Genomic DNA, 14,031 nt, shown 5'->3' with positions numbered 1-14,031 from the left:
AAGCCTAGACGGGGAAGCCCAAAACCCAGCTAATACTTGCTGCCCCAGTGATAATAAATGATACCTTCCAGCTCCCCGGCTTTATTGTGAATTTATCTCCTATAGTAACTATGTTGAACCACCTAAAAGAATGTAACTATGTTGACAAACCCATGGGCCGCAATGTCAGTATAGCATTAGGAGGAAGTATTTTTTTGATGAGGCACTTGCTTGCGTACGGCCATAGACCCGGTGAGTCCTGACTGTCCGTCTCTCCACATACAGTCCTCTCCAGATTCCTCTCATTTGTTAGCATGTTCACAACGGCAGACAACGGTGCCACGGTGAGCGCACAAAGGCGCAGGAGGAGCTCGGACCACCTGAGGCAGTGCCCTATTTGTAACGAAAGTACAGAACTAGCATAGTGGCCAAGTGACACTACCCAATAGGCGATAGCTCTTCCGCCCGGGTTCGATTCCACCTGATGCAGGGAAAATATCTCCAAATTGTTTGCCTCTACCATTATTGACAGGTGGGTCCCCATTGTCATCTACGCACACCACGTCCAACACTTGCCAAAACTTTGTCCCTCATTTTCTCTGTTTTTCGCACACTCGACATTGTGTGGGCATTTTGAAAATAGCATACCTTTTTGACTGTGCATCATATGAAGATGTGCTATGCATGAATGTTGATCAACATGATGTTAACTGGCTGGTAGTTCCATTTTCGACCATGAATAAAACTTCCAACATGATGTTAACCCTGTTTGAAAAGGCCGTGTTAATATAAATGCTCTGCCTCTGAAAGTTGCAGTTTCTTATCTGAAACTGAACTTGCAGTTTCTTATCTGAAACTGAAACTTGCAGTTTCTTCTCTGAGAATCACATTGTCTGCACTTTTATACTCCTATGAAACTACATTTTTAAGTGCTAAAAATATATCTCTAGAATTCATAAAATACTTCATATGCTCAATACTGCAAATCTAAAATTCAAAAGACATTCATATCTGAAAGTACTCCCAAAATACACAACACAAAACACAATTCACAACCTGCCAATACTGACAACCCTAAGCTCCTCCTGACAATTCACTACCTGCCCGGCTATTGGGCTAGGGGGCAGTCCCCTCCTATTCCTCGGCAGCAGACAGCCGCCCCGTGAGACGATGTGAATGGTGAGGGAGAGGATGGTGTGGAAGCGTCGTTGGGCCAACTACTTTTCTCCTCTTGCAGTTGGTTTCGGTCGACGAAGACTCCACCGGCTCGCTCTGGCATGACACCCTCACAAACGGCACCCTGCAGATGCTCGATCCTTCAATCTCTGGTGGATGCTCCATCTGGAATCAATATCATCACCACCGCCTTTTTGCCCTGTTGCAAATATTTGGCCATGGATGTCGCCATCGATGCTAGTTGGTCCTTGTTGTCAAACCAAGACTGTATCTCCAACATCCTAGCTAGCTTCAAAGGGTCACCGTCTGTGATCCTCATGTATCAGTTGTACTCCTCCATCGATCTACTTCTCCACAGCACCTTCACTCGCCGGCGGTGGTTTTTGAATGGAAGAGGAGAGGAGCAGCGCTAGTTTTGGATTAGAACGGGAGAGGAGCGATGTTGGTTTTAGATTGGAACGGGAGAGGAGCGGCGGTGGTTTAAGAGGAGAGGAGCGGCGCTGGTCCTTGAAGTATTTTTTTGTTTTGCATATTTTAGGTCAAAGTTTGACCACGTACTGTATTTGACAAGCAAAATGTGAATGCATGTCACCAAAAATTGTATCGCTTGGTTTGTATATGAATGTACTTTCAAATTATATTATTTTTGCAACGTATAACATATATCTTATTTTGTGAAAATCATGGTCAATTATGACCCAGAATAAAACGGAGACTATTTAATGTGCGGTCGCTTTGTTAATTGATTGGTAAATTGATTTTGATTTTGATCCAGTCATAGCGCGCCGGCCTTCTCGTCCAATCTTAAATCGCTGTCACACGCTCCTCTCCCTCTTGTCCATTGCAAAACAACCTCCTCTCCTCTCCATCATCTCCATTCCAAAACCACCGCCTCGCCTCTCCCTCTTCTCCATTGCAAAACCACCTCTTCTCACCTCGGACGAGGAACCCCTGACATAGCCCATCCTGCCATTGAGACCCTGACACATGGGTCCCACCAAGCATGGGGCCCACCTATCAGCGACCAAAAGGCATGGAAACCTGTTGTCGGTGTCAAAACCGGCGGATCTCGGGTAGGGGGTCCCGAACTGTGCGTCAAGGCCGGATGGTAACAGGAGACAAGGGACACGATGTTTTTTACCCAGGTTCGGGCCCTCTCGATGGAGGTAATACCCTACTCCTGCTTGATTAATATTGATGATATGGGTAGTACAAGAGTAGATCTACCACGAGATCAAGGAGGCTAAACCCTAGAAGCTAGCCTATGGTATGATTGTTGTATATATTGTATATCTATCGACTTACCTGGCCTCGGTTTATATAATGCACAGGAGGCCTAGGATAACAAGAGTCCTAGCCAAATACGCCGGTGGGGAGAAGTCCTTGTCTTGATCGCCAAGTCTTGTGGAATCTTCCTTGTATGTGGTAGCCGTCCGAACTGGCCCATGAGTATATAGCCACGGGGGTCCTCGGCCCAATCTAATAGATCGGGAGACGACATGGTGAGTACCCCCTAGTCCAGGACACCGTTAGTAGCCCCCTGAACCGGTCTTCAAGTTAGGGACGCTCCTCGATTCTTCCGAACTGTTCTTCATCTTCGGTTGCCGGTCTTGAAAACTGGTTCAACAAATCTTCTTTATCTTCGATCTTGAGGATCGCCGAAATGCATTCAACGAGTTTACACGTCGGGTATCCTAGGAGCCCCTTTAAGTTTCCGGCCTTTATCAATGCCTTGTTTATTTTTATGCCACACCTCGGGTTTGAAGTTGTTCCCGGGAGGCAAGGTCCTCTTGCGTCCGAGCTCCAACGCCGGACTGCATTCGAGGTATCTTTTGCAGCCGAGCACCAACACCGGACCGCTTCCCAGCTCTAGCGCCGGAATGTATCCGAGCTCCAACGCTGGACTATGTCCAGGCTCCAATGCCGGACTATATCCGAGGTGTCATATCACCTTGGTTCAAAAAAGTTGAAGGAGTTTAGCCGAGCTTAATGCCGGAAATGCCCTCTATGGAGCCAGCCACTAGCGCCCGAGCTTTATGCCGGACTGCTTTCGAGGTGGTGCACCACCCCGACTATGGGCCGATATTTTGTCAATATTTTTTATTGGTGCAATTTATTCTCTGCCGAGATATATAGCCAGTAGCCCTCAAGGTGTGTATCGTTCTAAAACCCGAGATGCACATGAAGGATGACATAAGACCGCTGATCCCAGTAGCCGCTGAGACTCAGGTTGATTTGCAAAATCGGCCTGAGGATCAAGTCCTAGCTCGGCAGAATACTTCGGGACACAAAAGCGGCGTGCTCAGTCCTCGAGACTCAGGTTGGGTGTGGTCGACCAACCTGAGGATCAAAATCTTCTCGGAAACTATATTGCACATAAAATTTTCTGCATTGGACAAGCAATGCAGTAGCCCCCGAGACACTGGTCGGGTGGCAACACCAGATCAGGGGATCGATGTGCCCCTTTAATATTTGTAAATAATAAGCCCGAAGCCCAGTAGCCCCCGAGCCTTAATGCGGGCACAGGTGGCCGAATTAAGGATCAATATCCATAGTAAAATCACAAATTATGTGTAATGACTCTATGTATCCAAGTACTTTACGTCATTAATGCTCGGATCCGCATTGTACAAAACTTTGTTGACCGACCATCGGCTTCCACCTCCTTGGCCAGTAGCCGAGGAGTGTTTGTCCTACTTTATAAAGCCTTTATGAGGGCAAAGATTTACGACAAACAAGGCAATCTGGCCACACGGTTTTATAAACAAAGGTACGCAGAGAGATATGTTATATTACTGTTTAACAGAAGAAATGTATTCCAAAGAAAATAGTCCCGCTATCGGTTCCTTTCTTTGGGTTGTCATGCTAAGCATGATCATGAAACCTCAGCTCGAATGTAAGAGCAAAATATCGAGGATTTAGTTTGGGAGGCCAGTTAATAGCCCCCGGTAGTGTTCGGCGACAGTCGAGGTCAAGCCGTAAACACTTCGGCCAATGTTATGAATGGCCCGTCATAGTCATCGGATCGCTGAACAGTTTACGCTTATTGTGACAGTCAGTTTTCGGCTTTCTCCACTAAGGTGCTTAACCATGTGAGCTGGAAGCACAATCGCAGTGGTTCTCCCTTTGCACGCCTAGCCGAACAAAACGGAACGTAGGAAGCAAGTGCAGGAGCCGGGCAACCCAACTATTGACCGAAGACACAATTCGAAACCGATGCATATATAGCAATATCTGAGAATGTTTTTGCCGAATCCCTAAAGGTGTCCGGCGTTGCACTGCGAGACTAATGCTGGAAAAGCACAAATAGTTTAAAAGTGCCAAAAAGCTTGGAAAACCAAGAAACGTCAGTAAAAACATGACGTCCGAACAAGATCAAGTGTTCGGTGCCAATCCGAAAATTGGTCTTAGAAAAAAGAAGTGCTTCTGTCGTCCTTTAACATGACACATCCTATCTCAAGACTTCGAGTGGGTCAGCCTACGGCTTCAACCTCCTATCCCGAGGGCGGAGTACTTCTCATTAGGCCAGTTTAGCAAACTAAACTCTAGCGGCTTTGAGAGAGAAATTAGGCTCCCCGGCTAGTGACCGCACACTCGCGTCGAAAAAAGGACTGATAAATAATAATAATAGAACTTTGCAACGACTGAGAAGAAGAACACTTATTATAAAACGGCTCAAATAAACTTAAGAGCCCCCAAGTGACTTGGGTAGAAGAATGATTGCATGTACCAAAGTACTTATATCATATCTATGTTCAACCGAACTTTAAACGCGTCTTAACCGACCGTCGGCTTCTCCCTCTTCGGTTAAGGACCGGAAAGTGTTATGTACTCCATCGGTCGAGAATATCGATGGTGTTTCCAATAACCAGGCAATCAGGCCATAAGGCTGTAACAGACAAAGCGCGCTCAGGGAACTTATGCTATATTACTGCGAAGAGTAAGAAGCATCTTCGAAGAAAATAGTACCCCCACCGATACCTTTCTTCGGTGCTCATTGTTATTATGAGACTTGTGCAATAGATTTTTTGTACTCATGAGTTCCGTTGTGTGCCGACCATCATTGAATAACTATAAGAGCTCTAGCTTTCGGCTTCACCCAGTCTGAGGTCCGGCTCGGGTGACCCTATCGTGACAATCGCAGAGGTGCTCCCTTTACTCCCTAGCCGAACAATCGGGAACGTAGGGGTAAACACAGGAGCGAGGCAACCCAGCTTGCTAATCGCTTAAGTCAATGTGGTGCATATTGTGGCATAATACACGAACAAGGAATGAAGCCGTACAAGTATAATCATATGCAACAGGAAAAGCTTCATAAAGGAAGCCCCTAAGTAAACGGGGTATTTGAATTTATGCGTCACAAACAAAGTTTGGACAAGGAAATTTTTTAGAAGCAACTTTTTTCCAAAAAAGTATAATGCTTGGTCGAACCGAACGCAAGTTAGAAATTAAAGCTTTGAGCATGAAAGCGACTTAGCTGGTTAATGTGTTCGGTATTGATGACGCGGTCCGAGCTTGATGCGGGGCAAGGTTCCATCCCTCAAGCCGGTCCCGAGGCGGCGGAGCAGAGAGCTTGACACACCGAAGTGGTGAAATAGCACGATCAATGCAGACCGGCAGAGTGACGCCGAAGTCCCCGGATCATTTTCCTGTGCACAAAAAATAGTGCAAACCGGAGATAATAGTAATAATGATAATTAAAAAAATGTTGCATAATAAATAATTTATGAAAAGTGAGTAATAAAAGAAATATGTCCCGGCGCCGAAGTCAATGTCGATGCAGGGCGTCGGCGTGATGCGGTAAAGGCATGGCAAAGCCTGAATTCACAGGTCGGTCCAAGTTCCGGATGCGGCATTCGCCGGACTATGTACGGAGACTGACCGGACCACCATGCGACCGTCGTTAATGCGGCCACCATTTGATATACCTGTGTACATATGATGGTCAAACCAGAGTAATAATTCCTTGGGAAAAATTGAACCCAAACAAGCAAAAAATACTAGGATTAATAGCACCTGGTTTATTTGTTGTAGCAATCCGAAGGAAGGTGATTCCCAAAATTGGGACTCGATCCGCACACCCATTACCGGAGTAGATTGATGAAGAGATGGCGAAGCCTCGATGTCAGCCGATGAGTCGAAGTAGGTCGGCATGAGGGACACCAGCTTGAAGAAGCAATAGTGCGGCCCTGCCGATGCAGGTCGTGACGTGGTCGATGCCGGCTTGATGAAGCGACCGTGCGGTGATGCCGGTATGCCCGCTCCGTGTAATCCGTGGGGAGGCGATGTTGGTGATGATTTATCCTTCGCGATGCCGGACTCTTGTTCGGCTTGCCGAGATGATGATCCGAAGAAGTTGAGCTCGGCTCAACAAAGTGACGACGTATCTAGCGCAGGTCGGTAGCTGTGGAGCAATATTGCCGGACTGGTTTGACACCAGCATGATGTTGAAGATCATGTTCAAAAGATCTTAAAGTTAGTGGGATGTGTTCGGGAACAAAACACAATACCCCATACAAAACTTCCTTCAAAAGGGATGTCCGAAATCTTGTTCATAAAAAAGATGAACTCGGGTCGGATTCGTTTTCGCGCAGAAAACAGTTCCGAAAAGTGATGCACTAATCGGAAGGTTCCTGGAGTTTGGACGGTCGGATCGAGCCGAAATTTTGAGAGGTGGTAGATATAGGAATTCCGCAGCCGATCAACGGTTGGATCTTCCAAAGGACATCCGAGCCAGAATCTGGACACCATGCCCTAAACTCATCCAAATTCTCGTCCAGATTTGACAGGGCTCCGGTATATCGTGGATTGCCAGAGATTCCTCCATCGGAACTCGACGAAATTTTCCAGGGTTGTTGTAGACTCAATTCCACACAATTCCACCAAAGCGATCGTCAAAGCAATACTCGAGGCGGTGGTGGTGGCAGATACGAGTTCGCTGTCCAGAAAAACAGCACGGTCGCTTGAGGGCAATGTTGACGTTGAGCCCCCGAGCTCCATAGATGATTCCTCCGTGATCTTGATAGAGATCGGAGTTGATGTTTGATGAAGGCCCTTGTCCGGACATGGTGATCCAAACACGGGGCGCAATTCTTGGTCGAATGAAGGTGACCAGTCGAGCTGGTGACGAAGATGCCGAAGTCGCAGTTGATCTGCAGGTGAGCCATCGATCCTTTTGTCGATCACACAGCGGAACTCTCAATGAAAGCACCAATGTCGGTGTCAAAACCGGCGGATCTCGGGTAGGGGGTCCCGAACTGTGCGTCAAGGCCAGATGGTAACAGGAGACAAGGGACACGATGTTTTTTACCCAGGTTTGGGCCCTCTCGATGGAGGTAATACCCTACTCCTGCTTGATTAATATTGATGATATGGGTAGTACAAGAGTAGATCTACCACGAGATCAAGGAGGCTAAACCCTAGAAGCTAGCCTATGGTATGATTGTTGTATATATTGTATATCTATCGACTAGCCTGGCCTCGATTTATATAATGCACCGGAGGCCTAGGATAACAAGAGTCCTAGCCGAATACGCCGGTGGGGAGAAGTCCTTGTCTTGATCACCAAGTCTTGTGGAATCTTCCATGTATGCAGTAGCCGTCCGAACTGGCCCATGAGTATACAGCCACGGGGGTCCTCGGCCCAATCTAATAGATCGGGAGACAACGTGGTGAGTACCCCCTAGTCCAGGACACCGTCACCTGTCCTCTCCATCATCTCCATTCCAAAACCACTGTCTCGCCTCTCCCACTTCTCCATTGCAAAACCACCCCCTCTCCTCTCCATCATCTCCATTCCAAAACCACCATCTCACCTCTCCCTCTTCTCTATTGCAAGACCACCGTCTCTCCTCCCATCTTCCAAAGCTAGCACTAGACCACTCAGAAGGACATCTATGGAGAGGATGGAGCAGCAAATTAGGCAGATCGCCGGCGGCGACTAGGCAAAGTTAACCAGGTTGAAGGAGATCCTTATTTGGTTTGACAATGAGTGGGAGATTTTGAGGACGGTGAGGGCCATGTGGCAATGTATGGGAAAGAGCGAGATAGTGGCGATGAGTGCCGTTCGTGAAGGTGCAGAGCCAGCCAGAGCCACATGAGTATTCGTTCTACCACCACAAGAGGACGCCGGATGGCGCGACGTCGCTTCCCCGCTATTCTCCACGGTTCCCTCGACGCTTGCCTCGTTTCAACGGCGTCGGTAGGGTTTAAGGTAAGCTTCACACTAACCTAATCTTCCATCTACTCATGCTTACAATCAGTGTGACAGCTAATAAAAATCATGCTTACAATCAGTCTTTGAGTACTATGCCAATCACCCTAAAATAGCTCTGGACCATTGGGTCAAGGTTGTGACACTATGTATATATAAAGAAAAATAGATTGGTGCTTCTTTCAGACAAGAGTACTCCCTAGAAAACAGCCAATATAAGCTACTAGTATTTGGTTAGAGGATTTGCTGGCGGGAAAGATTCGACCACAGTTAGCACCACACATGCCACTGGTGGTGGTGGATGCCAATGCTTAGATGGAGCAGGGTTGGTGTCGGTAATTTTTACTTGGCACCTCGCACTCTGCATATATGCTGGTTCCATCCGTACATTTGTGCAGTTCCACCAAAATGCAGCTGAATAACCCTGTTTGCACAGATAATGAAAAAGCGTGATTACATTATAGTGGCACTAGTTGATGAAACATACAGTAATAAATAGAAGAAAATATTGCGATAGTATCATAGTATGCCATGCTGCGAGAGCGAGATGGACCCTGCAACGCCTCATATGGTACGCCTCATACTGGAAATCGAGTAATCGACCCAAGTCTCCCCGATACACCTTCTGCCAGTGATGAACATCAGTGTACAGCGGTAGTACAAGGAGGGGCCTTGAGACAGTCCAATCTCTATTTTTGTGCAGATCAACTAAAATTAAGCACCCCAGTTTGCAAAAACGCTAAAACATTAACAATGGGACTAGTTGATGAAACATATACTAACAAAGAGAAGCACTTTCTTTATCTACATTGAAAATTAAATGATAGAGAGGACACTCGCTCTATTTTAACTATATTATTACTTCATTTTACCAGTGGCACCAGGGTCGAGTAGGTGGCAAACGAGGTGTACCGTGCGTCGCAAGGATGGAAGCCGGGGGTACTTAGACTGGGATGCTGAAGCTGGCTCTATCTTCCCCCTGATGTTTCTGTGGTAGCATTTGGGTTGTAATCCAAACTTGGTCGAGCTGGTGCTGCATCCCCCTACCTGCCTAGCTTATGTGGCGAACTTGTCTCCTGCTAGTACTTAGTCCAGTCTAGTAGTAGTTGCATAACTGCCCGTTTACACTAAGATGTTGTCGTATAATGGTTCTCTATGGTAGGGTTTCTTTAATGAAATCCGAGGAAACCCCCTCTTTCAATATATATAAAAAATCTATGGCACTAGCGATGCCAAAACATTGCCTCAAATTAATAGTGCCACTAGATTAAGGTGCAAAATAATAACATTACTGCTTTATCATGGCAGTGCAAAAATAGTAGCACAAGAGCAGACTCAACATGCAGGATCTTTGGCAAACGGTCAGACCAAAAATCCACATACCTCATGATGGGAACCATATCTGCAGTCAACGCCATCATAGAAGGGATGACACCAGTCACCAATGTTGATGATTTAATTCATGGGATCTTTTGGTGCAGTTCACTAAAAATGAAGCAATGTCCCATGAGCTAGCAACTTCTTCTTCATTTTTTTTAAGAAAAAGGCTTCAGCCCCATAGAGCTTCATCTTCATTAGTTGCAAGAAAATTGAGCAACATCAAGGTTGGTTGTGAAGCTCCTGGAATGTTCAACTATAATTTGGATATCATTTGTGCAGTTCAACTAAGATCAAGTGTGAAATGTATGTCTCTGTTTGCACAAAAAAGGTGGAAAGGAGGGTGACAAACAAGTGATGAAACATACATCAAATGAAAAGAAGCATGTTCCTTATCTGAATGGAAATCATACAAGGACAATAGCAATTTCTAAAGTAGCAGCACTGCTAGATATTAGTGTGGGCATTAGGATTAACAATGACAACCGTTAAATACGACATTACTTTAATGGTGCCATTGCTTCATTTTACCAGCAACATTACATTAACAGCTGCTACAGAGTCGGCATTTGGGCATGGGAGAGTAGGCGGACCAGGACAGTTGCATTTCTAACGAAAATAAGCAACTTATCTTAATTGGAAATTTAGCTAGACATGAAAAAAAGTGCCATTGATTCATATTACTGGAGGCATTACATTGAAAACAACATTGGTTTAACGTGTCCTTACTTTTAACATTGTGACTGCTACATTTTACCAGTGGCATTACATAAGAGTGGCTCGGGGCAACAAACATCAGAACAGGATATCTTTCCTTTTTCAACCAACAGATCGGGTTTATATTGAGTATGTACTGCGTTTCCCTTTATTTTCCTATTAGACCAAGAGGCCAGTTGGATAGACAGTCTCTGCTACTTTTCGCCCCCATTATTTCCTCTTTCGACCAAGTCCTAGATTCAGGTAACAGATCTTCCCCCACCCCCACCCCCTTTCTTCCTTGTTTGTACCAAGTAGTACTAGATTCGAGCGCATGAACTACGTTTACCTCTTAACTGTCAAAATTTAGGTTGCTTTTGAACAGCCGATCGATCCTATCTACGAGGGGGCCTAGGAAATAGTAAAAGATACAAATGCAGCGGTGTCAGGAGCTTGGGAAGTAGAGCAAGGCCGGTTTCAAAGGAAGTTATACCTGAGGGTCGCCGGGATGTCGATAGGTGGGCGGCGGGAGGCCGGATCTGCCCACACAACGGTAGCGAGGAAGAACGGGTCGGAGGCTCTCCCTAGCCAGCGGTGCTTGGGAGAGAACGGCAAGGCACGCTGATTGGGATGCGCCGGCAGTGGGTAAGAGCCATCGCCGAGGACGACCGTGTGAACATTGCACCTTCTCACCTTCCCCGGCGGAGAGGTTCCGGCTAGATCTGTGACCAGCAGTGAGCAAAGAGAGAGTGTGTGGCCACCGCTGTCGTGTTTGGTTCTGTAGAGGACGAGACAGAGTGAAGAGAGCAACACTAGCAAGCAAGCGCGGAGGCTCCTGCCTATATAGTGGAGTACTTTTTTATTTTGTCTACCAGAGCTGGCTTGACCTCGTCAATGACTGTCGAGAAGTCTTCATGCACGTGCCCTAGAGGCGCAGTTGTCGTCATTTTGATCTGAAGCACCGGATTATAACACATAACACGAAAAAATGCCACATGACAAGAAACCATAACCTCACTACCCGAAGCAGACAACATGTGTGTGCAAACACAATATGACCCGCGTTCCATTCGGAGAGCGGTGTGCTAGACCGACCGACCGTCTGGGGTGCCACGCGAACGCGACGGGCATGCTGTATACTCCATACATGTGTACCGCCGTTTTTTTGAGGCTTTGCTCTATGGCGCAATCCATGGATACAATATTAGTATACTGTACTATTTAAAAGTCGAGGGCGGGGCTTTCCCGCGTGGTAGGCGGGGCAGTTCGATAGAGACGCGAGAAGATGAGGGAGTAGGCTGCTGCAAACGTAGGGCTGTGTGATTTGACAGCGAATTACTGCTGGACAGGTGGGGCCCCATGATTTTACTTGCCATTTTATCATTTTAACTATGACACTATGACCGGCGTGACTCTCCCAATTCCTGACCACCTCCATGGTATACAGGTGCCTCTCCCAATGCTCCACCATGTAGAGGTTGGCTGTCAGTGTCAAAACCGGTGGATCTTGGGTAGGGGGTCCCGAACTGTGCGTCTAAGGCGGATGGTAACAGGAGGCAGGGGACACGATGTTTTACCCAGGTTCGGGCCCTCTTGATGGGGGTAAAACCCTACGTCCTGCTTGATTTATTCTTGATAATATGAGTAGTACAAGAGTTGATCTACCACAAGATCGGAGAGGCTAAACCCTAGAAGTTAGCCTATGGTCTGATTGTATGTTGTCCTACGGACTAAAACCCTCCGGTTTATATAGACACCGGAAGGGGCTAGGGTTATACAAGGTCGGTTACAAAGGAGGAGATATACATATCCGTATTGCCTAGCTTGCCTTCCACGCCAAGTAGAGTCCCATCCGGACACGGGACGAAGTCTTAAATCTCGTATCTTCATAGTCCAACAGTCCGGCCAAAGGATATAGTCCGGTTGTCTGGAGCTACTGAGGGTCTCCAGACAATACGCAGTAGCCCCTGAACCAGGCTTCAATGACAATCAGTCCAGCGCACAGTGTTGTCTTTGGCATTGCAAGGCGGGTTCCTCCTCCGAATACACCACAGAAGAGTTTGAATACAAGGATAGTGTCCGACCCTGCAAAATAAGTTCCACATACCACCGTAGAGAGAATAATATTTCCACAAATCTAATCTGCTGACATGTTTTGGCAGCATGACATGACGCCATGGCCCGGTAATATATCCACAAACCAGCCCCGCACATAACGCGAGGCGGTTTCTTGACACGTCTTGTCAAAGCAGAGATCGTGTTCCCCTTATTACGGGATTCTCATCAATACGGATGTGGGTAACCCAACCGTGCCTAGGACTCCTAGATTTTAGGCAAGTCCCAAACGGCCACGAGGAGGACGCTTGATATTCACCCTCTTTATAAAGGGACAAGGCTGTTACTTTTTTCCCTCCCGTTCTCAATTGAATCCCTCTCCCGCCTCGAGTTCTAACACCCAAAGCCAAGGTCAGGCGCTTCAGACCTTCAATCATGTCCAGATCCAGCCTTCAAGGCCGGTGGATGTCTTCCTCCGTCACGGAGGAGGACATCAAGAAGTTGAGGTAGGCCAGATATCTGACCGCCGAAATTTTGCATAGGCCGCCCACCCAAGGGCAGGTCTTCCCTACTCCCGAACCCAACGAGAGCGTTGTGCTTGTCTCCCACTTCCTCCGAGAACGAGGCCTTGCTCTGGATCCCTTTGTCAGGGGTCTTATGTTCTATTACAGGCAGGATTTTCACGATCTGGCCTCGGACTCCCTTCTTCACATCTCGTCATTTATTGTCGTGCGTGAGGCCTTCCTCTGCATTACCCTTCACTTCGGCTTGTGGCTCAAGACCTTCAATCTGAAGCCGAAGATGGTTGAGGGACAATACGCAGCGTGCGGAGGTGCTTTATTAAGCAAAATTGCTGATGCTCCATGGCCAAAGGGTTCCTTTCTAGAGGTGTCCGGATTGTGGCAACGGGATTGGTTTTACGTCACAGCTCCCCGAAGTGCCAAGTGGGTAGCTGCCCCACCTTTCGCTCGGGCCCTCCACCACAACTAATGTCATGGATCAGCAGGGGACTGAGCTGGGGTCCAGCCAAGGACGTGCCAATACTGCAGAGCCGTATCCAAGATCTCTTCGAGGGAGATTTCAGTCTGGTTATGGTAATGCAAGTCATGCTGGTTCATCGAGTCCAGCCTTGCAAACGCCGGCCCCTCCGCATGTGGGAATTCAACCCAGAAGGACCGCGCACTATTCAGAACTTCCTCGGCATGACGCACAAGGATATGTACAAATCGTTCTTCGGACCCCAAATAGAGTGTTCGGACACTACCGAGGACGTGGGCCCGAGCAGCAACCGCACCACCGCCCAAGTAATCCCATGGCCGAACACACCGTCCTTTTATTTATCACGACATCGTTCTGAAGAATCACTCTTTGACCAGGACTGGATAACAAAGGCATAGATGATCCGGTGTTCGGCCCCCCTTCCTGAGGGCTTGGACAATCCGGTGCTGGAAAAGATGCTCGAGCCAGCACCTTGTCCGGTGCCCTCAAAGGAAGATGAAGGGGGGAATAAAGAGGGCGAAAGCGGGCCTCCATCG

The sequence above is a fragment of the Triticum urartu genome, chromosome 6, assembly GCF_003073215.2.
Source record: "Triticum urartu cultivar G1812 chromosome 6, Tu2.1, whole genome shotgun sequence".
In the NCBI taxonomy this organism is placed as follows: Eukaryota; Viridiplantae; Streptophyta; class Magnoliopsida; order Poales; family Poaceae; genus Triticum; species Triticum urartu.
Note: the sequence above shows the minus strand (reverse complement) of the source record.